Below are 20,813 nucleotides of genomic sequence, written 5' to 3'. Positions count from 1 at the left end.
CTGTTGCACGCAGCGACTGTTATATTGACTTGTAAATAATAGGTTTCAGCTATCAGTCGTCCTTTTGAAATTTTATTGGTATATCTAGATTTCAGCTAGAAACTAGTCATTCTCAATGCACCATCATTTTTGATCAATGCATGTAATGCCTGTTGGTCGGGCTTCATCCACAGTTCATATATATGGATGAAGTGTCCGGCAGAGGGTCAGAGGGTTCATTGAACCACCTTCACAATTCCCTATTATTCCAATTTAGTGTAGCGCGTGGAAAGAACGAACACCTATATGTCATGAAATGTATAAACGAAACAAAAGAGACTATTGAAAAACTACACGATATCGCTCCCAAAACTGGACTACAGATCTCTTACGAAAAGACAGAGTTTATGAGCACAAAGAAACTCTCATATCTGAACACAAAGTGCGGCACGATTTACAAAACGGCAAACTTCAAATACCTCAGTGAAACACTACAAATGAGCGGACATAACACAGTCTCAAACGAAGAAAGAAAAACTAAACTGGACAACAAAGTAGTGTGGAATCATTACAACAAGACGTCTATCTCACAAAATGCCAAATTACGCCACTACGACACGGTGGTGCTCCCCGAGGCACTATATGCAGCAGAGACCACACTAATCCTAGAGCATACACGTATCACACAAAGAGAAAAAGTAGAGCGGAAAATACTTAGGAAAACATTTGGTGCAACTAACAACAATGGAATATGGATCAAGAAACCTACAGAGGAACTATACAAACATACGGAGACAATCACAGAAAAGATTAGAAAATGCAGACTACAATTCTATGGACACCTATATAGAATGCCATCACACAGACTGACCAAACAGATTTTTGACTGGGTAACCACTAGAAACAACAAATGGGTGACGGAGGTAAAAAACGACCTGAACCAACTCAACATAACAGCAGACACAGTAAACGACAGAATAAAATTCAGAAACATCACTAAGAAAAGTAAACTACATGAGATGCACTGTGACAAACGAACAGGCGTAAAATGAAAGATAAGATGAAAGAAATATGGGCAACCAAAAAGGCAATCAAGAAGAAGTCGAAGACACGAAGCCGACAAGAAGCATGGACCGGAAACAGAAACACAGCGAGCGAATGAGGGAAGTTTGGGCAGCAGGGAAGGCAGCAAAAGGAATTGGCCATTGAAACGTCGAAAGTTATGTAAATGACGTCGTGAAAAACATCGAAGTTCCAAAGGCCATGAGGCTTTCCGTGGATGACACTCTTGCATACAAAGAAACCGCAAACCTAGAAATTTCTAGGGGAGATCTACGGAGGTTCGACGCTTGGTGCAGAGATTGGAAAATGAGCCACAACATAAATAAATGCAATGAATTGCCCATAATTAGGCAAAAAGAGTCATTAATGTATGATTACAAGATTACAGAACAATCAATGGCGGCAGTCACATCCATAAAATAACCAGGAATATTTAAGGTGGAACAACCGCAGAAAGTAATCGCGGTCGCAGGTTCGAATCCTGCCTCGGGCATGGATGTTTGTGATGTCCTTAGGTTAGTTAGGTTTAACTAGTTCTAAGTTCTAGGGGACTAATGACCTCAGCAGTTGAGTCCCATAGTGCTCAGAGCCATTTGAACCAAAGTAATCGCGGGAAAGGCAGGCGCCAGACTTTGATCCGTTGGAAGAGTCCTCAGGAAGAATCCTGGGCCACAGCGCCCGGAAGTTAGCTTACAGAAACTTCGTCCGAACAGCATTGCTCTTCAGTATGCGATCCGATCACATAGTTTTTGTAGAGGAAATAGAGAAGATCCAAAGAAGAGCAGCGAGTTGAAACCATCTACTGTAGCAGACGGTAGCATTACGGTATACTTTGCTGTTGAAGTTCGAAAAGCGTAAATCAGGGAAGGATCAACCAACATATTGCTGCCTCCTACGTATATCTTGCGAAAAGACAGTGAACGTAAAATTAGAAAGTTTCGAGTTCAGACTGAAGTTTACCAGCAACCGTTCTTCCCACGGACGATTCGTAACTGGATCAGGAAAAGGGGCAAGAGAAAGGGGTACACAAAGTACCCTCTGCTGAAGGAGCGTAGACGTGGATACCTTACTTCGAACGGCTACAATAACTGTTTTTTATTACACTGGCAATATCGTCAGGAACATATTTTATGCTGCTGCAGACCTGAGAATATTTCTTCAGCTATCGCCCCTTTATGTGCTGTGTGAATTACTTACACATGTAAAAATATAGTAGTTTTCATGTTATGTAAAACACAGAGTCAGCTATGAGCGCTTACGTGTGTTTCATTCAACGATGTTTTATTCGCTTTTCTACATAAGAGTATTTGAAAGCTCTCTCTCAATAACACTGTTCAACAAAGAAATTTTTACATAAAGAAAAATATCCAATCAGTATAGATTCTGGTAAGCTGAATTCGAAAATGACAAAAAAATTTGCTTTTTAGCTGCCATCTAGCAAAAAATTGTAAGCCGTAATTTCAAATGTAACGTCCGGAGCGACATATTTGCTAGTGGTCTCGGATCTGTTGTCAATGAACCTTTGCACAGTGTATAGAGAAACAGTGTGAGAGTTGAATGTTTTGTGTTGTCGATTGCAGTTTAAAATGAGTGTGAAATATCTGAAGCGTCAGGAGAAATCATACAAAGTGACCAAAGCTTTCATATGGAGCTGCTGCTAAAATTCTTAGGAAGTCAAAGACATTCGTTGCGAAGCGGGTCAAACGTTATTTAAGAGGTTGGAAATGTGGATGATTTACTGGAGAGAGGGCTAAGGTGCCAATCTATAATCGATAATAGTGGCGATTGTATTAACTATTAGGTAATTTTGCAATTAGTAATAACATGTATTTTCATGTAAACATATGTTTATAATAATGTGTTTTATTTCATAAAGACTTTCTTTTGGACAGCTGTATATGAAATTTCTTACCTCTTTATTTTTCTTATTTAGTTCTCGTTTTCTTGTTATATCAGGAATGCCACTGAAATAACACGTAAATGTTCTGATCACATAGTTATAAGATACGTACATTCTAGTGTGAAGTGACATCCTTGACCGTATATTCGGTTATATCGATTCGTGAACACGTCAACGTTTCGTTTGTAACTAACATAATCTAATATTGCTACCCTTACGGAGTGCTGCGCTGTGTATTGCGACTTTTACGTAATTTCCTGTATTACTCAGTGGAATAAAAACGCCTGTTATACCCTACAGATGTGTTAATAACCCCAAAATTTATGTTACATATGTGGAGGTGCATTCTTGGACAAAGGACTGTAACATTGTCACAAACATTGAAATAAAACTTATTTCATATATTTCGGGCGCCCTGTAGGAAACAAATCTAAAGCACGGACTCCTAACATTTGATGAACGACATGATGAACTCTAAATGCATGGATGAAAGCGCCGGCGATTTGGCGCGAACCTAGAAACCTCGTTACAGATTACTACTTCTTTTGGTGACTCCGCTCAATAAAGAATTGAACAATAAAAAGACGAGCATCATACAGTATCGTAATATACCAAGTGCGATGCGACCAGTGCCTTATGGAATGGGTCTCCGATTTTCCAGATCCTTCGGTAGCCACAACAATAAACATTTATAGTGACAGTGAATATGAAGTTTAGTCAGATACATGCCATTCTTCCACATCTAACAATCCCTGATCCCTCCTTCACACCATCACCTAGTGAAACGCACAAAATCTCAATGATTTTGTTAGAGACTTGGACCTTCCAAAACATGAAGCGTAACTATTAGCCTCTCCTTTCAAAGAGTGGAATACAGCTCGAATATGTAGTTTTCGCCAACATTAAAAGCCAGTGGAGAGGTTTTTCAACAAAAATGTAGTGACATACTATAAGGATGTTCAACGTGTGGTGCTAGAACACAGTATCTTATACAAACAGGATAATTGGAGTTTTTTCATAGATTGTTCGAAAGCTAGTATGAAAGACCTGCTAATGCATAATGGCAACGTGGTTCCTTCCACTCCAGTGGAATATGCAGCCCTAGTAAAGGAAAGTAATATCTTGATACGAGATGTTTTACACATAATCGACTATGACAAGCATCGACTGCTCTTATGTACTGATCTAAAACCATCGGTATTCTTATGGACCGACAAGGAGGGTACACTAAGTATTGTTGCTACATTTGTGAGTGGGATAGTAGTGCTAAAGACTTACATTGAAAACAGAAGGATGGCCTCGATGAAATGATTTGTTACCTGAAAAGTTTCTCATGAGAACCATTTATAAAGGTCACTAAACTCATAAAACTTCCTGGAAGGTTAGAACTGTGTGCCTGACCAAGACTCGAGACTCGAACTCAGGACCTTTTCCTTTCGCCAGCAAGTGCTCTACCAACTGCGCTACCCAAGCACAAACCACGACCCCCCTCACAGCTTTACTTCCGCCAATACCTTATCTTGCACCTTACAAACTTTACAGAAGCTCTCCTGCGATCCTTGCAAGATTACCACTCCTGGAAGAAAGTATAATGCGGAGATTATGGCTTAGCCACAGTCGGGGTGGGGGGATTGTTTACAGAAGGTCGCAAGTTTTGCAGGAGAGCTCCTGTTAAGTTTGTAAGGTGAGAGATAAGGTACTGCGCGAAGTAAAGCTATGAGGACGTGTGTCATGCTTGGGTAGTTCAATCGGTAGTGCACTTGTCTGCAAAATTCAAAGGACCTTAGTTCGGGTCTTGGTCGGCACACAGTTCTAATCATCCAGAAAGTTTCATATCAGCGCACACTACGCTGTAGAATGAAAATTCATTCCCGAAACTACTACATGTGAAGCTAGGACTGATGAATTCGTTTGTAAAAGCAATGAATAAAAGCAACGAACAAGAATTTGAATACCTGTGTGGAAAATTCCTGGATTGCGCGCTGAGAAGACAAGAGCAGAGAGTATTCATTTGCTCACAAATTTGTAAGGTGTTTGGAGACCAACAACTTGAGTCTATTCTCGGTTCTAATGAGGTAAATGCCTGGCAATGTTTTGAGAAAGTTACGTAATTATTCTTTGGCAATAGGTGGGCTGAAAATCACGTTGAATTTGTGAATGAGCGTTATGTACCTATGAGAAACTGGAACGCAACATGTCACTCAACATGCACTTCATTCACTCGCATTTCGATGTTTTCTCTGGAGGTTGTGGGGCTTTTAGTGATGAGGATGGTGATGTTCACCAACAAATCTTTTTAATGGAACATTGATACCAAGGAAAATTCAGTGCTTTAATGTTTGCAGAAAGACTCGCATCATCTCCACGAGCGACAGCCGAAGAGAAAACGCGTGCTGTTAGTTCTGTATCTTTAACCGGTCTGTATACGAACAACATTGATGCAATCTAGCGACCGTCCTACCTGTCACAGAGACTTGTAATTCCATCATTTACATACTCGCCAATCGAGTATGCGTGAACGAAGTTGCATTGACATCAGGCCATGTCTTACGGGTGCTTCCTTTTTTTCCTGGTAGTGTGACGCTACGACTTACCTGTATCTTAGAAGCTAGATTAAGGAAGGTCAATCCTACGTTTCTAGCATTTGTAGACTTAGAGAAATCTTTTGACAATGTTGACTGGAATACTCTCTTTCAAATTGTAAAGGTGGCAGGGGTAAAATACAGGGAGCGAAAGGCTATTTACAATTTGTACAGAAACCAGATGGCAGTTATAAGAGTCGAGGGACATGAACGGGAAGCAGTGGTTGGGGAGGGAGTGAGACAGTGTTGTAGCCTCTCCCCGATGCTATTCAATCTGATATTGAGCAAGCAGTAAAGGAAACAAAAGAAAGGTTCGGATTAGGTATTAAAATCCATGGAGAAGAAATAAAAACTTTAAGGTTCGCCGATGACATTGCAATTGTGTCAGAGACAGCAAAGGACTTGCAAGAGCAGTTGAATGGAATCGACAGTGTCTTGAAAGGAGGGTATAAGATGAACATCAACAAAAGCAAAACAAAGATAATGGAATGTAGTCGAATTAAGTCGGGTGATGCTGAGGGAATTAGATTAGGAAATGAGACACTTAAAGTATTAAAGGAATTTTGCTATTTGGAGAGCAAAATAACTGATGATGGTCGAAGTAGAGAGGATAGAAAATGTAGACTGGCAATGGCAAGGAAAGCGTTTCTGAAGAAGAGAAGTTTGTTAACATCGAGTATAGATTTAAGTGTCAGGAAATCGTTTCTGAAAGTATTTGTACGTAGTGTAGCCATGTATGGAAGTGAAACATGGACAATAAATAGTTTGGACAAGAAGACAACAGAAGCTTTCGAAATGTGGTGCTACAGAAGAATGCTGAAGATTAGATGGATAGATCACATAACTAATGAGGAGGTATTGAATAGAATTGGGGAGAAGAGGAGTTTGTGGCACAACTTGACCAGAAGAAGGGATCGATTGGTAGGACATGTTCTGAGGAAGCAAGGGATCACCAATTTAGTATTGGAGGGCAGCGTGGAGGGTAAAAATCGTAGAGGGAGACCAAGAGATGAATACACTAAGCATATTCAGAAGGATGTAGGCTGCAGTACGTACTGGGAGATGAAGAAGCTTGCACAGGATAGAGTAGCATGGAGAGCTGCATCAAACCAGTCTCAGGACTGAAGACCACAACAACAACAACAACAGTGTAGTTTAAAAGTGAAACAGGCCAGGAACCGCAAGACATCCGCCGCAGGGTCAGTGACAAGAAACGTGCGTCACTACAGCTTCAGTGGAATGTGTCGATAGGTGCGTGTTATATATTTCGTTCGGTGGAGAATAAGTAAATAAGTCTTACCCGCGGACTGTGTATTAATGAATGACAGAAGTTACTTGTAACGTTGCTAGTGGTATGAATTTTAGATATGATACCCCATAAAAAAAGGACGGAATAGTGCCGGTAAAGTTAAAACGTATCAAAATATTTGAAAAGTCTGATAAGAGTATGATGTACTCCACTTGGGAATGGGTCCCCGAATGAAACTCCATGAGCGGATTTTTAACGGTCAGAGGCGTTGATGTATTTTAAAAAGTTTCATGTGACTGTGAACCTCAGTCACGATAAAATAATAAACTGCCAATTGTTTTGCTACTTGTAAGCCCTGCTTCACAGGCAGTGTGTGTGTGTGCCTGTATCGCTGTATGTCAATACCCAGGGTGGGACAGCGTCTGTGGCAGACGTCATTGCCTTCCCGGCACAGGCAGCAGGTGTTTGCCGACGCGTGATGGGGTCCGTCGCTGGCGGCGCCGATCACAGGAGCAAACATTGTGCAGGGGACCCTGAACACGCCCCGCGCTGGAGCGCACTCGGGTGACGTCACAGTCTGCCCAGGAGTGGCGGTGCACACGCCATGACGGCTCCAACAGATGCTGCAGCAAGGCAAAGACTTTGCTAGTGGAAGTACTGAACTGCTCCAGACTCACCAAAAGAAATAGTAACTGTCGCGAAAACTTCTGATTGTGATACGCTGAGAAGGCTGTGACCAATGCTTACCGCGACACTGACAAGGGGAGGCCACGACGTTTGGAACGCGGATTTACTGCAGACTTCGTACACTCGTAGTACTCCATTAAGACAACAAAATGTGTAAGCAGTAGCGCGTACTTCTCAAACGTTATTGAGAAAATCGCAAGATAATTTCGGTCGTCAAATATATACCTGTGAGTGGCCATTTTTACCATGAAGCGCGGGCAGCCGCGTGGTGTCCGCAGCTCGTGGTCTCGCGGTCGCGTTCTCGCTTCCCGAGCACGGGGTCCCGTGTTCGATTCCCGGAGGGGTCAGGGATTTTCACCTGCCTCGAGATGACTGGGTATTTGTGTTGTCCTCATCATTTCATCATCATTCATGAAAGTGGCGAGATTGGGCTGAGAAAAAGTTGGGAATTTGTTCTGCCCTCTGCAATAAAAAAGCTGAGTGAATGGATCAACGACGAACTTAAACGTTTGTCATAGGACGTCCGCTCTGAACAAATGGAACGAACTATAACGAACAAAAATGAGATCAACAAAAAAAAGTGGTTAGCGTTTAAGCCCCGTAATCGTTGGGTCGCTGGATCGAGTCCCGCTCGTCAGTATTTTTTTTATTTCTAACACAGTCATTTCCTTTATATTTCAATTGTTGTAATGGGAAAAATACGTGTAATCAGATGAATTTTTATTAAATTTACATTGTTATTTGGCAGTCTTCAAATTTTTACTATCACAAATAATATAATATTCATAACTATCGACTAGTAAACGACCAAAGGCGCAAAGTGATACTGAAAATGTATGCTTGTCCGTGTCTTCAAAATTGTTCGTATTTAATCGAAAGAGAACGAGAAATTGCTTCTCGTGAAGACGCTATTAAAATACACTCGATACTGCATGACCAATGATCAGCGCCGATATTTAAGGAAATGCTGCGTTATGCATGGTTTGCTTCCAAATTATCGGCTGAAAGAGAGGTTTTTGAAAATGTTAACGAGGTTTGTTTTTCCACGGAAAACCTCAAAATACCTTGCGTGTACGGAAACATAGCATTTATTCAATGCAGCTGGTGACGTTTAGCTTTGTTTATCACGCTTTTACGTAAAATACCATCCCGCAACTTGTAATGTCGAAAGCGACGATTAATTGTACAGCTTTCGAAAGCCGTCTGTGCCGGTCAAAACTTGGAGGTAACAAGTCGTTTCGGGCTCCTTCCAGGTATAAGGGATTTCTCAAATCACGGACAAGCATGCATTTTCAGTATCACTTTATGCGTTAGGCCATTTAATAGTCGGTAGTTATGAATATTACATTATTTGTGATAATAAAAATCTGTGGACTGCTTAATAACATTGTAAATTTAATAAAAGTTCATCCGATTACACGTATTTTTATCATTACATAAATTGTAATATAAATAGTAATGAAAATGACTGTGCTAGAAATATAAAAAAAAACTGACGAGCGGGACTCGATCCCGCGACCCAGCGATTACAGGGCTTGAACGCTAACCACCCCGCTGGCGGCGCTTCGTTGTAAAAATGGCCACTCATAGGTGTATATTTGACGACCGAAATTATCTTGCGATTTTCTCGATACCGCTTGAGAAGTACGCGCTGCTGCTTACAAATTCTGTTGCCTTCGTGGAGTACTACGAGTGTACGAAGTTTGCAGTAAATCCGCGTTCCAAACGTCGTGGCCTCCCCTTGTGAGTATCGGGTGGGGAAGTGCGGGCACTTGATACAATGAGGAAAGTATTTTAGCTGTACAGACACGAATATAAAATTATCTAGCTACGATGTGAGATGAAAGCGGGGAAATCCAACGATATGACATCGACAATGGGCAAACTGTTAAGGCCTCAGCACTAGGAAACGATCATTTCGGAAGCGGCCAAGGTAGTCGGCAATTCGCGTGCTACTGTCGTTAGCGTCTGTGGATAGTGATTGAACGAAGTTGAAATCACGATTGGGAGACAGGGTATTGGAAGACTACGCCACATCACAGAAGGTGGGGTCAGAGGTTTGCCCGCTCTGTAAAACAGGTTTGGAAGTGATATGTGGCCGATCTGACAGTTCAGCTAACGTTGGTGAACATGGAGCTTCGCAGCAGACCACCCCTCTGTGTTTCCATGTTGAGCCAACGACATCGGCAGTTACGATTGTATACATACTAAGATGGTATCTGTTCTTTCGGACTGGCTCGCTAGAATGAAAATACAATGAAATGAACACCCTTAGCTGCTTAGAGGCGTTGACATACTCGTACGTCAACGGGGACAGATGAAAATGTGTGTCCCGACCGGACTTGAACCCGGAATCTCCTGCTTACGTGGCAGACGCTCTACCCATCTGAGCCACCGAGGACACAGAGCATAACGCGACTGCAGGGATTTATCTCTGGCACGCCTCCCGCGAAACCCACATTCTCAACGTATTGTCCCGCACTACATTCGTAGTGCCCCCGCCCATTATACTCATTACTCGCAGCGCGTTGCCAACCGTAAGAGTTCGGGCACTGTTTGTGCATTCACACAGAAGAAGAAGATGGTCAAGTGGCCGGTGAGCCTTAACTACCTATATACTAAGATGGTATCTGTTCTTTCGGACATGTCCGAATTTAGTGCGGGACAATACGTTGAGAATGTGGGTTTCGCGGGAGGCGTGCCAGAGATAAATCCCTGCAGTCGGGGTCCTCGGTGGCTCAGATGGATAGAGCGTCTGCCATATAAGCAGGAGATCCCGGGTTCGAGTCCCGGTGGGGGCACGCATTTTCATCTGTCCCCGTTGACGTATGTCAACGCCTGTAAGCAGCTAAGGGTGTTCATTTCGTTGTAGTTAAGATTGTAGTGCGCCCGGGGTCATCGAGACTGAATCGTGAATCAGTGGGAACGTGACGCCCAGTCGGACGACTCATGATTCTGTCTCTGTTGATAGTGGGACGTGGGGTAGCGGCTGGTTAAATGTTTAACAAAAAAATTCGCCAAACAGCCGTGCAAATTGAGAAGCAATTTTATTTTATTTTCGCTTCTAATAAGAATTTACGAACGCTTTCTTTCAACATAATGGGTCGACTTTTCACACTTCATGAAAGTCAGTCTCAATAATTCATGAAAGATTCACAGATGAAAGCTATACGTAACTGATATGCCAATTCATACAGTATAAATGGTGTTTACATACAAGTGTTAAAACGGTTAAAATATAAATCTGAACGAAAAGTCCAACAGTCCGCTGTAGCTGTATTAATTTAAGTCTATCAGAGACTCACACAACCGTTTTCGCAACTTTTAAGTTCTATTTTCTGGTGTGTATGATGCTATGTTATGTGCTATAGGTAGCTATTACAGAGTGCCACAGAGTAAGCAGTTGGCGCGGCAAAGTTCTCAGCCTTCTTCAGTTGATGAAAACCATCATTAATAATGAATGTCCACTTTGTGTTAAAAATAACGTACTATCATCACTTTACCGATTGAAATATGTTCCTGCAGCCTATGTAAAACAGAGGACGATGCCCCTCGTAAATGTTACCCAGGAAAATGTTGCGTCCGGAAGCCGATACGCTTATATGGGCTTGTCAACAACATAACAGTAATCGTAGCAGCTGACAACGCAAACTACAAGGTTACCTGCACAAAATAGAGGTCTATAAGCAAAGGATTGTCGCCGCCGCGTTTTCCGGTCATAAGCACCTGTGACTTTTTATCTGAGGCGCAGTCTGAAGAGAAAAGTTACATGACTTGAAGGACATTCGTAATGAAATTTTGATAATCAATTCGGTAGAGTTCCGTCAAGTGTATATTAACACGCTAGGGCGCGTTCAAATGTGCACTCAAGCGTAAGGAGGTCATTTCCGTCACCTAATATAACTTAATGTAAAAGACAAAAGCAATTCAGTAAACATACACTAAAGAGCCAAAGAAACTGGCACACCTGCCTAATATTGTGTAGGGCCCCCGCGAGCACGCAGAAGTGCTGCAACACGACGTGGCATGGACTCGACTAATGTCTGAAGTAATGCTGGACACCATGAATCCTGCAGGCTTGTTCATAAATCCGTAAGAGTACGAGGGGGTGGAGGCTTCTTCTGAATAGCACGTTGCAAGGCATCCCAGATATGCTCAATAACGTTCATGTCTAGGAAGTTTGGTGGGCGGCGGAAGTGTTTAAACGGGTAAGAGTGTTTTTGGAGCCACTCTGTAGCAATTCCGGGCTTCTGGGGTGTCGCGTTGTGCTGCTGAAATAGCCCAAATCCGTCGGAATGCACTATGGACATGAATGGATGCAGGTTATCAGACAGGATGCTTACGTACGTGTCATCTGTCAGAGGCGTTTCTATACGTAATATGGGTCCCATATCACTCCAACTTCACACGCATCCACCAGCTTGACCAATCCCCTGCTGAAATTCAGAGGCCTTGGATTCATGGGGTTCTCCCTATATCCGTACACGTCCATCCGCCTGATACAATTTGAAACGTGACTCGTCCGACCAGACAACACGTTGTCAGCCCCAGGCGAGGCGTAATGTTTTGTATTGTGCTCTCATCAAGGGTACACGAGTGGACCTTCGGCTCCGTAAGCCCATATCATTGATGTTTCGTTGAATGGTTCGTACGCTGGCACTTGTTGATGCCTCAGGACTGAAATCTGCAGGAATTTGCTGAAGAGTCGCACTTCTGTCACGTTGAGCGATTCTCTTCAGTCGTCGTTGGTCCTGTTGTTGCAGTATCTTTTTCTGGCCGCTACGATGTCGGAGAGGGCATGTTTTACCGGATTTCTGATATTCACGGTACACTCGTGAAATGATGATACGGAAAAATCCCCACTTCATCGATACCTAGGAGGTGCTGTGTCCCATAGCTCGCGTGCCGACTATAACACCATGTTCAAACTCACTTAAATGTTGATAATCTGCCATTGTAGCAGCAGTAACAGATCTAAAACTGCGCCAGACACTTGTCTTATATAGGCCTTGCGACCGCTGCGCTGTATTCTGTCAGTGCCTATACCAGTTTCTTTGGTGCTTCAGTGTAGATTTTTGCATTAGCTTATTTGTTATTGGTTTATTATCTGACTATTACATGTTTATCTATTTGTTGTTGTATATGCTTGTGGCGGGCAACAATTCACGCGTAACTGGCGAGCAGTCCGTTCCACCCTAATATGAAGATTCTTGTCGGCCTGCTCTTGATGCAGGAATAGCAAGCTATCCGAAAGTTTGGAAGTGGAAGATCTCTGTATTCTTTCTCCAGCATCCAGCAAGGAACGAGATGTTTCTGGAAGTGCACAGTGGAATCCCTCTGCCGCCGTTCCAGAGAATGCGACTTTAGCAGAAAAGCTGGGGAGATGTCAGCGGCGGAGACAAAACGCAACTCCGGGGCGCCGACGGAAGAGCATAAACGTGTCTCCGGTGGCCTCTTAGGTCCAACGAGCACTTCTGCTGCCGAAAGGAACCGTAGCCTGTGCCATCCGCTACGGCCCAAACCACACACAAAAGTCACATACCGCAAAATCGTACCGCAGTATTCTCTTTATTATCTCTCTTACAGAGCTCCCCAGACCCGTGTTTCCATCTTTAGATGAGCAGCTCGTTTGACTCAGTTTAAGTAAATACAGGACAACCACTTCAGTGGTCTAAGGCGTTGTTCTCCAATCTGTGGTTCATTTCAAGAGGTTAGCCAAAAATCCTTTCCATAACGGTCGGGTTCGAAATTACGACTATTACTATTTACTTACTTTCTGCGGCATTGTCATAATAATAATAATAATAGGGGAATTTATCATATGATTTTCACAATGAATTAATATTTACCACGAGTGCCTGATCTACAGCTACGTAACAACGTTAGGACTGCATTTGATTTCGCTACAATGGAAAATTAATCTGTCAGCTCCTTTGTGTTCCAACAATACTAACAACAGTACCGTGACCTCGCTAATGAACGATTGCATGGGAGTCAAGCCTTTGATTTTCAACAATAGCCTACTTCATCTTTCCCTGTGGAAAATGCAGTATGTTGTCAGTTGTGTATCAGGATCGTTCCCGTTCACATTAAAATGGATAACAGGTTGAAAAGTGGAAGTTTGAAACAGGGTTCAAAGAAATCGTAGGTTACTGTTGTGTCAATAGGTCATTCAGCTTCTATTGATGTGTGTCAATCTGACAAAAGTGCATCGTGTGTTAAAAAAAATGTAGGATGATAATTCTATAATTCTATTAGCTTTGGACTTCCATATATAGGTGTCAAGCATTGTCCAAAGCCACAGTGTGTTGTTTGTGGCGACATTCTTACTAACAGTTGTCGGAAAACTTCTGTACTGAAACGTCATATAGAACCTAAACGCCCCACCCACGTAAACATATCTTTTTTTACAAGAGAAGCTAATGAGTGGTAAAATGATGTAACTACTTTTGTATCTCCTAAAAAGAGTGACAATGAGAATGCTCTTAAAGCGTCTTATCGTGTTAGTTACAGAACTGTTAAAATTCCGAAACCTCATTCATTACCTGAAGATTTAGTGCGGCCATGTATAAACGATATTGTACAGTGCAAGGTTGGAAAATCTTTCAGAAAAAAAGTCAATATGTACTATTGTCCGACAATAGGGTCAACCACGGACTAAAGGAATGTCAAATTTTGTCGAAAATGAAATTCTGGAGACAGTCCATGTCAGTATTTGTCCGATGGAATGAAATCTGTACTGGATGATGCAGTGAAAACAATTTTATTAAGGCTCGTCCTACAAATTCCCGCACCTTTGGAATACTCTATTTCCAGACTGTATGCGTTTAAAGATGAAGATCACGATTTTTTTACCATCCAGGTCTTTCACAAAGCAAAAAACATGGAAGATCAAGTGTGGCTTCAAACTTTAGCTTATTTGGCAGACATTATGTCAAAAATTAAGAGTTTAAAATTAGCTCTTAACAGGAGTCAAGTATAAACGTTTATATTGTGCAAGACCGTATCGAATCATTCATTACACAACTTAATTTTTGGGAAACCTTTTTTTTAATGGAAATCAAGCCGAGTGCTTTGATACGCTTTATGACTTCCTGGTGGAAAATCATCTTTCTTTGGACGAAAATGTCAAGAACAGGGTTGAAGAACACTTGAAAGGACTCGGAAAAACCCAGAGTATGTTTTCCTGCTATACCCAATAATAACAATTGGATTTGCAATCCCTTCGAAGAGTCAACAATTTTAGAATCCACGTGAAGGGATGATGAGAAAAAAAACAGCTTCTTGAGATTTGGTTAAGTTCAAAGGAGTTCATAGTATTGACGAATAAAGCCACAGAGGCTTTACTACCCTTTTCAATCACATATTTTAACGAAAAGTAATTTTCTTCGTGTGACTGTTTAAAAGTAAATACCGAAACAGACTTTGCGCTGAAAGTGATTTGACACTTTATTTAACTTCTGTGGTTTCTGACTTCAAAGGTCTCTACCATGGAAAGCAAGCGCAAACTTCTCGGGTGAATTCCAAGGAAGAGACGAGTAATTACAATGAAAACTCGTAATTATTATTGCAACTATACCTACTCGTTGTGTAACTTTTAAACCTTCAGTAAACATGGGCTCTAATATCCACACTTTAGCAGCTAGGAGCACATGTTCATCTTCGCTAGTGTGAAACACATTCTTCTACTGAACTACTGAAGCCATACTTGCTAGACTTTTTTTCCTTGTTTTGGCCTATGCTGACAGCTCTGAAAGTTTATCGGTAGAGTTCTGGCTTACACTGCATATTCTCAGAAATTTCTTTCTCACACCGAGACTCAAGACTGTTACTTGTACTAACGAAGAATGCTTTCTTTATCTATGCTAGTCTGTTTATTATATCCTTATTTCGAACACCTTCTTTTATTTTACTATCAAAGTAGCAGAATTCCTTCAATTAGCCTACTGTGTGGATCTCATTTTTCGCTAATATGATTTCTTTAAAATGATGGAGTACAACAATCAGTCGTCCTTTTCTTGCAGGTTTTATTCGGCAAATCTACTGTGGACACGGTAACATTTGTGGGAATAAGGCTACTACAGACTAAAAAGTACAACGAATTATCAAACCGTCTTATCACGAGTGAACAGCGATCTACATAATAATGTGATGTAGTTCGGTTGTTAAGAGAGAAGGAGACAGATTAAAAGCCAGACATATAAGTTTGTAACACGGGTAGTCACAGTCATTAAAATTCATGATAAATTGAACTTGAATCAAACTGAAAATAGCTCTTAACAGAAGATTTACTCACCAGACCGGTTTCGCTGCATTAAAGCAGCAATCTCAGGGATATGTAGTGTCTGAGAGTTGTGAAGCTGCCCCACACTACCGGAAGTAAGAGTATACTGCGCTAGTTTTCGTAGTAGATTTGGTCGCTTAAAGTCGAACCGGCGTTACCTATACGTTACGTGGTTGCTTACCCATCGGGTGTTACCTCAAAACGATCGCTTTCTTTACGTATGCTATCAGTGTCTTACTAGATTCCCCTACAAACTAGAAGCAGTAAACCATCCAGAAAGTGAGTAAGTATGTATGAAGGGTTCGGTAACATATAGAACTACTTTGTTCCACGCAGTTATCCCCCTCTCTGTTACTTAAGAATAAACAGTGTTTATAGCAAAACTGAAATTGTCAATGTTTAAGCCAGGTTTTATTCGAAAATTGTTGATTTGTAACAAAAATAAAGAAAACAATACAGATTTATCATAGAGCGCCAGAAAACGCAATTTCCTCAACAAAAAGGTAAAATGTAAGAAAGAGGAAATCAAAAATACATCAAACATAGCTTCAGTACTACATCGAACTTATATAAAACGTGTTTCTGTTATTCATAAATAAGTTGGACATTAATCAATAATAACAGGAAACTCTTGCCTTTAAGAATGTTCTATTGACTAAAAAATAACGATTATATATATATATATATATATATATATATATATATATATATATATATATATATATATATATATATATTCTTTATGTTTGGGAATGTAAAATGTACTTGCATGAACAGTGGTTGCTTTGGTTACATAAAACGCATAAGTTATGAGATACGCTATAACTTTTATTACTCATTTATTACTTATAAAATGCAATTTATATTATTTAAGGATATAAAATACACAGTGGACTAATTTTGTGAAAAACAAAGATAAATCACTGGCTTCCAGTTTCTCTCTTACACATCAATTACCAATACTACCGATATTCCTACTATTTACAACATTATTTATATTGTGCACCAGAACTACCGAACCCCAATTTTGGGAGGGCCTAAGTAATAGTGTCACACAGATTAGCCCAAGAGATGCCCACCGAGATGCTAATCTATGTGACATTATTTATTGTCTGAAGATACTGCTTTAATGAACTGAAACCCATTGTCTGAATAAATTATCGATTAACAGCTGTTTGTCTTTTTATTTGCTTTCCATATACCATAGAATCTAGACGTTTTGTATTCCTTTATTAATCGTTAAATTTATCATTTGTTTATGGTGGATGACTGCGGTTTACCATTCCATGAGGGGTGTGTATGTGAGCTGAATTAAGTGAATTAATTGACAGAATGGAAAACTAAGAAAATGCAATGATGTGAAACGCTATATGTGAACAACGTTAAAAAATGTTAACCCTACAATGTAATGAATATGCAGTGACTTGTCAAATTCTGAGTCATACTTGGAAGCATGCTCAGATAGCCTCATTGTTGGGTTAACTGCGCATGGAAAGCAGGAAATCTAGTTTATTCTCGACCTGGTAGAAGTTTTCATTCGTCATAATATATTCGTTCAGAAGCAAATAATAATAAAATATTTAAAAACGGAATTGCTGATTTAGCACTATACGCATAAAAGAATGTGCCAAGTACCGGTATGCAATAAAACTGTCTTCGTTTTGTTGCGAGAACTTACAATTGTTTGTACTTCTAGATGATGGTTGAGAGTCTGCTAAACTCACTGACGGATAATAAGAAACACCAGAGAACTACCTTGGCGATAACGGCAGTTTGCAAAATCAGCAACGCTGGCGCAAGGAACCGCCGGTGTCGCGACGACTAAACTACTGTGCCTCAATTAAGAAGGATTAAGACAAGCCTTAAGCCGCTGCCTAATCTCATAACTCTTGCACTAGAGCTATGGAGTGCTCGGCAAGTTTACTGACGCACCGCCAGGCCGCTCTCTCGTCGGTCCGCCAGAGCTAGAGCGGGCCCGCGGAGGGGAAGTACCAACAGTGTTTCGAGTGGCTGCCGCCAGGCAGCAGTGCCGGCAAGTCAGCCGGGAATCCCCGAGGCGCCATTTCACGGGCGGCCGCGCGCCGATTAGCTGAGGGCAAGCCTCCCCCACACACGTGTGGCGGGGCGCGGTCATGTGGCAAGCGCCAGCGGCGGTGCGGCTGTTAACGGGTGAGAGCGAGTGGCCTTTAGAAGCACGAGCACTGGAAATGGTACATCGGGCAAGCCAATACGTTCCATACAGCGAGCATTTAACACAGAACCAGATAAACGAATATCATACAAACTACTGCCCAAAAGTCGAACACAGTCCACGGTCAGGAAAGAATGTGTTAATGGTATCCTTTCAGAAGTAAAGCCTAGCTGTTGATTGCATTCTATGCAAGACAGTCTGCTCACCGACCAAGTGATGTTCTGCGAGCAGTGTTGTCATATGTACTAGCTGGTTGGACTCCAACCAACCTGTGAAATACTGTTGATGTCGCTACCACAGCCTTGTTGAAGAGTTGTATAAATAAGGGTACTCAGACTGGTAAAGAGAGTAGGTGTTGCAGTCAAAACCAACAGCGCCTTGGGAAAGGATTGAGACTGGCTCCGCATCTCGTGGTCGTGCGGTAGCGTTCTCGCTTCCCACGCCCGGGTTCCCGGGTTCGATTCCCGGCGGGGTCAGGGATTTTCTCTGCCTCGTGATGGCTGGGTGTTGTGTGATGTCATTATGTTAGTTAGGTTTAAGTAGTTCTAAGTTCTAGGGGACTGATGACCATTGATGTTAAGTCCCATAGTGCTCAGAGCCATTTGAACCATCACAATTATGCTGTCCCAATCTCCAGAGACATTTGTACCCGCCAGGGCAGTCGAGAGCACTAACGCGGTGCTTCCTGGACTCGGGTAGGCGCGCCGGGCCCAGATCGAATCCACTCGGCGGCTCAACGACGAGAGCCGGTGTGCCGACCAGCCTGGATGTGCTTTTTAGGCGGTTTTCCACATCCCGCTAGGTGAATACCGGGCTGATCCCCATGTTCCGCTTCAGTTACATGCGTCGCAAACGTTTGAAACACGTCCGCACTATTTCACGACTTACCCTAGACGCAGACAGTTGGGGTACACTGATTCTGTCCTGGGGGGTACGGGATGGCGGCAGGAAGGGCATCCAGCCATCCCTAACACTAACACTGCCAAATCAGTTGTAACCACGCTGACCCTGCGATCGCGGCAGGACTATGGCGTAAGCGAAAGAATCTCCAGAGACATTTGTAGACCTCTTCGTAAACATGGCATCCATTCTGTTTTGCTCCTGTCGAGAAAGATAAAAAGTCGCAGTTTTAATTTTAAATACTATGTAGTTCTCCGTAAGTCATGTGAGTATCGCATTCCATGCCAATGTGGCATGTCTTACGTCGAACAAACTTTTGTAACAGTCGAGAAAAGCTGCAATGAACATCAGCAACGTACCCAACGAAAACAACCAGACACATCAATTGCCACCGAACACAGCCAAGGATTAAGTACGAAAGGCAATACGACGAAACCAGTATCGTTATGCAAATCTCAAGTGTCTGTAATTAAGGAGTCTATCGAAATATAAAGATGAGAAGGCTAATAAATTTATTAAGATCTTGCCGGAAATCACATCCACCATAGCTGAAAACAGCCGACAAAACGTCCGTCTCACAGAATAACAGTGTGAGCTCTGAAAAACAAATAAGCATGAAAGGGCGTAGTGGTCGTTGGGAGTCGTACTGTGCTATGTACAGCATAGCTGCGCGATGTCAAAAATATTTCACAGTCTGGTTGGAGTGCAGGCAGCGAGTACACATAACAGTGGAACTCACAGTATCTGAGGAACATGACTGGGTCGGTCATCAAATCATTGTGAATAAAATGGAATGAACAATTTGATTATACATCGGTAAGCAATCCATTAATCAGTTATGCCTAGGAAACCTGAGGTAATATTTTCTGAAGAATATTTCAGATGGGTTAACGGACAAGATTTAGCCTTAATCACAACCACACAACTACGACTACGATGTCAAGGAGTTACAGTTGGACTCAATCAACTGGTTGAAAGAATTTATGGGGGGCTATGAAATGAAATGATCCCATGGACTCAGTCGTAGGTGAAGGAGGTGTCAGACTCCAGTTCGTTGAATACTGGAAAAATGCAGTCACCACAAACTGTAGATTGCTTACAAAATACTCGTGCGACCCATTCCAGAATATCGATCGGTTGCGTGGCAACATGCCAGACAGGGCCTACAGGGGATATTGAGCGTATACAAAGAAGAGCACCACCAATGACCACAGGTTTATACAGCGATTTGACAAGTGGGATAGCGATATGCAGATACACAAATGGCGGTAGTACCACGTACACCAGCTATAAAAGGGCTGAGCATCGGGGAAGCTGTCGCTTGTGCTCAGGTGATTATGTGGTTCAAATGGCTCTGAGGACTATGGGACTCAACATCTGAGGTCATCAGTCCCCTAGAACTTAGAACTACGTAAATCTAACTAACCTAAGGACGTCACACACATCCATACCCGAGGCAGGATTCGAACCTGCGACCGTAGCGGTCGCGCGGTTCCAAACTGAAGCGCCTAGAACCGCTCGGCCACATTGGCCGGCGTGATTATGTGAAAAAGTTTCTGGCGTGATTATGGTCGCACGACGAGACGTTCCATTTCGGACGTGGTTAGATAATTAAATATTCAGAGATCCACAAAGTTAAGAGTGTGCCGAGAATATCAAATAGGAAGCATTATCTCTCACCATGGACAACGCTTGGCCGGCGGCCTTCATTTAACGAGCAGCAGCATTTGCATAGAACTGTCTGTGCTAAAAGACATGCAGAACTAAGTGAAATAACCACAGAAATCAATGTGGGACGTACGACAAACGTATCTCTTGGGACAGTGCGTCGAAATATGGCGTTAATAGCTACAACAGCAAATGGCCGACGTGAGTGCCTTTGCTAACAGTACAACATCGCCTGCACCGCCTCTCCTGGGTTTGAGATCACATCGGTTGGACCTTAGACGAATGAAAAGCAATGGTCTGTTCAGATGTCC

At 42.2% G+C, this 20,813-nt stretch overlaps 1 protein-coding gene and 1 non-coding gene across 2 annotated transcripts in view; one reads left to right on the top strand and one right to left on the bottom strand.

Moving 5' to 3' along the window:
- Window positions 1–20,813, bottom strand: part of LOC126251743 (prohormone-1-like) — a 309,535-nt gene that overhangs the window by 37,825 nt on the left and 250,897 nt on the right. The window lies entirely within an intron of this gene.
- Trnai-uau (transfer RNA isoleucine (anticodon UAU)) lies at window positions 10,186–10,260 on the top strand. The gene has a single exon. It is a non-coding gene; the product is annotated as a tRNA-Ile (tRNA).

The sequence above is a fragment of the Schistocerca nitens genome, chromosome 4 (genome assembly GCF_023898315.1).
Source record: "Schistocerca nitens isolate TAMUIC-IGC-003100 chromosome 4, iqSchNite1.1, whole genome shotgun sequence".
Classification (NCBI taxonomy): Eukaryota; Metazoa; Arthropoda; class Insecta; order Orthoptera; family Acrididae; genus Schistocerca; species Schistocerca nitens.
Note: the sequence above shows the minus strand (reverse complement) of the source record. Positions and strands in the feature narration are given on the sequence as shown.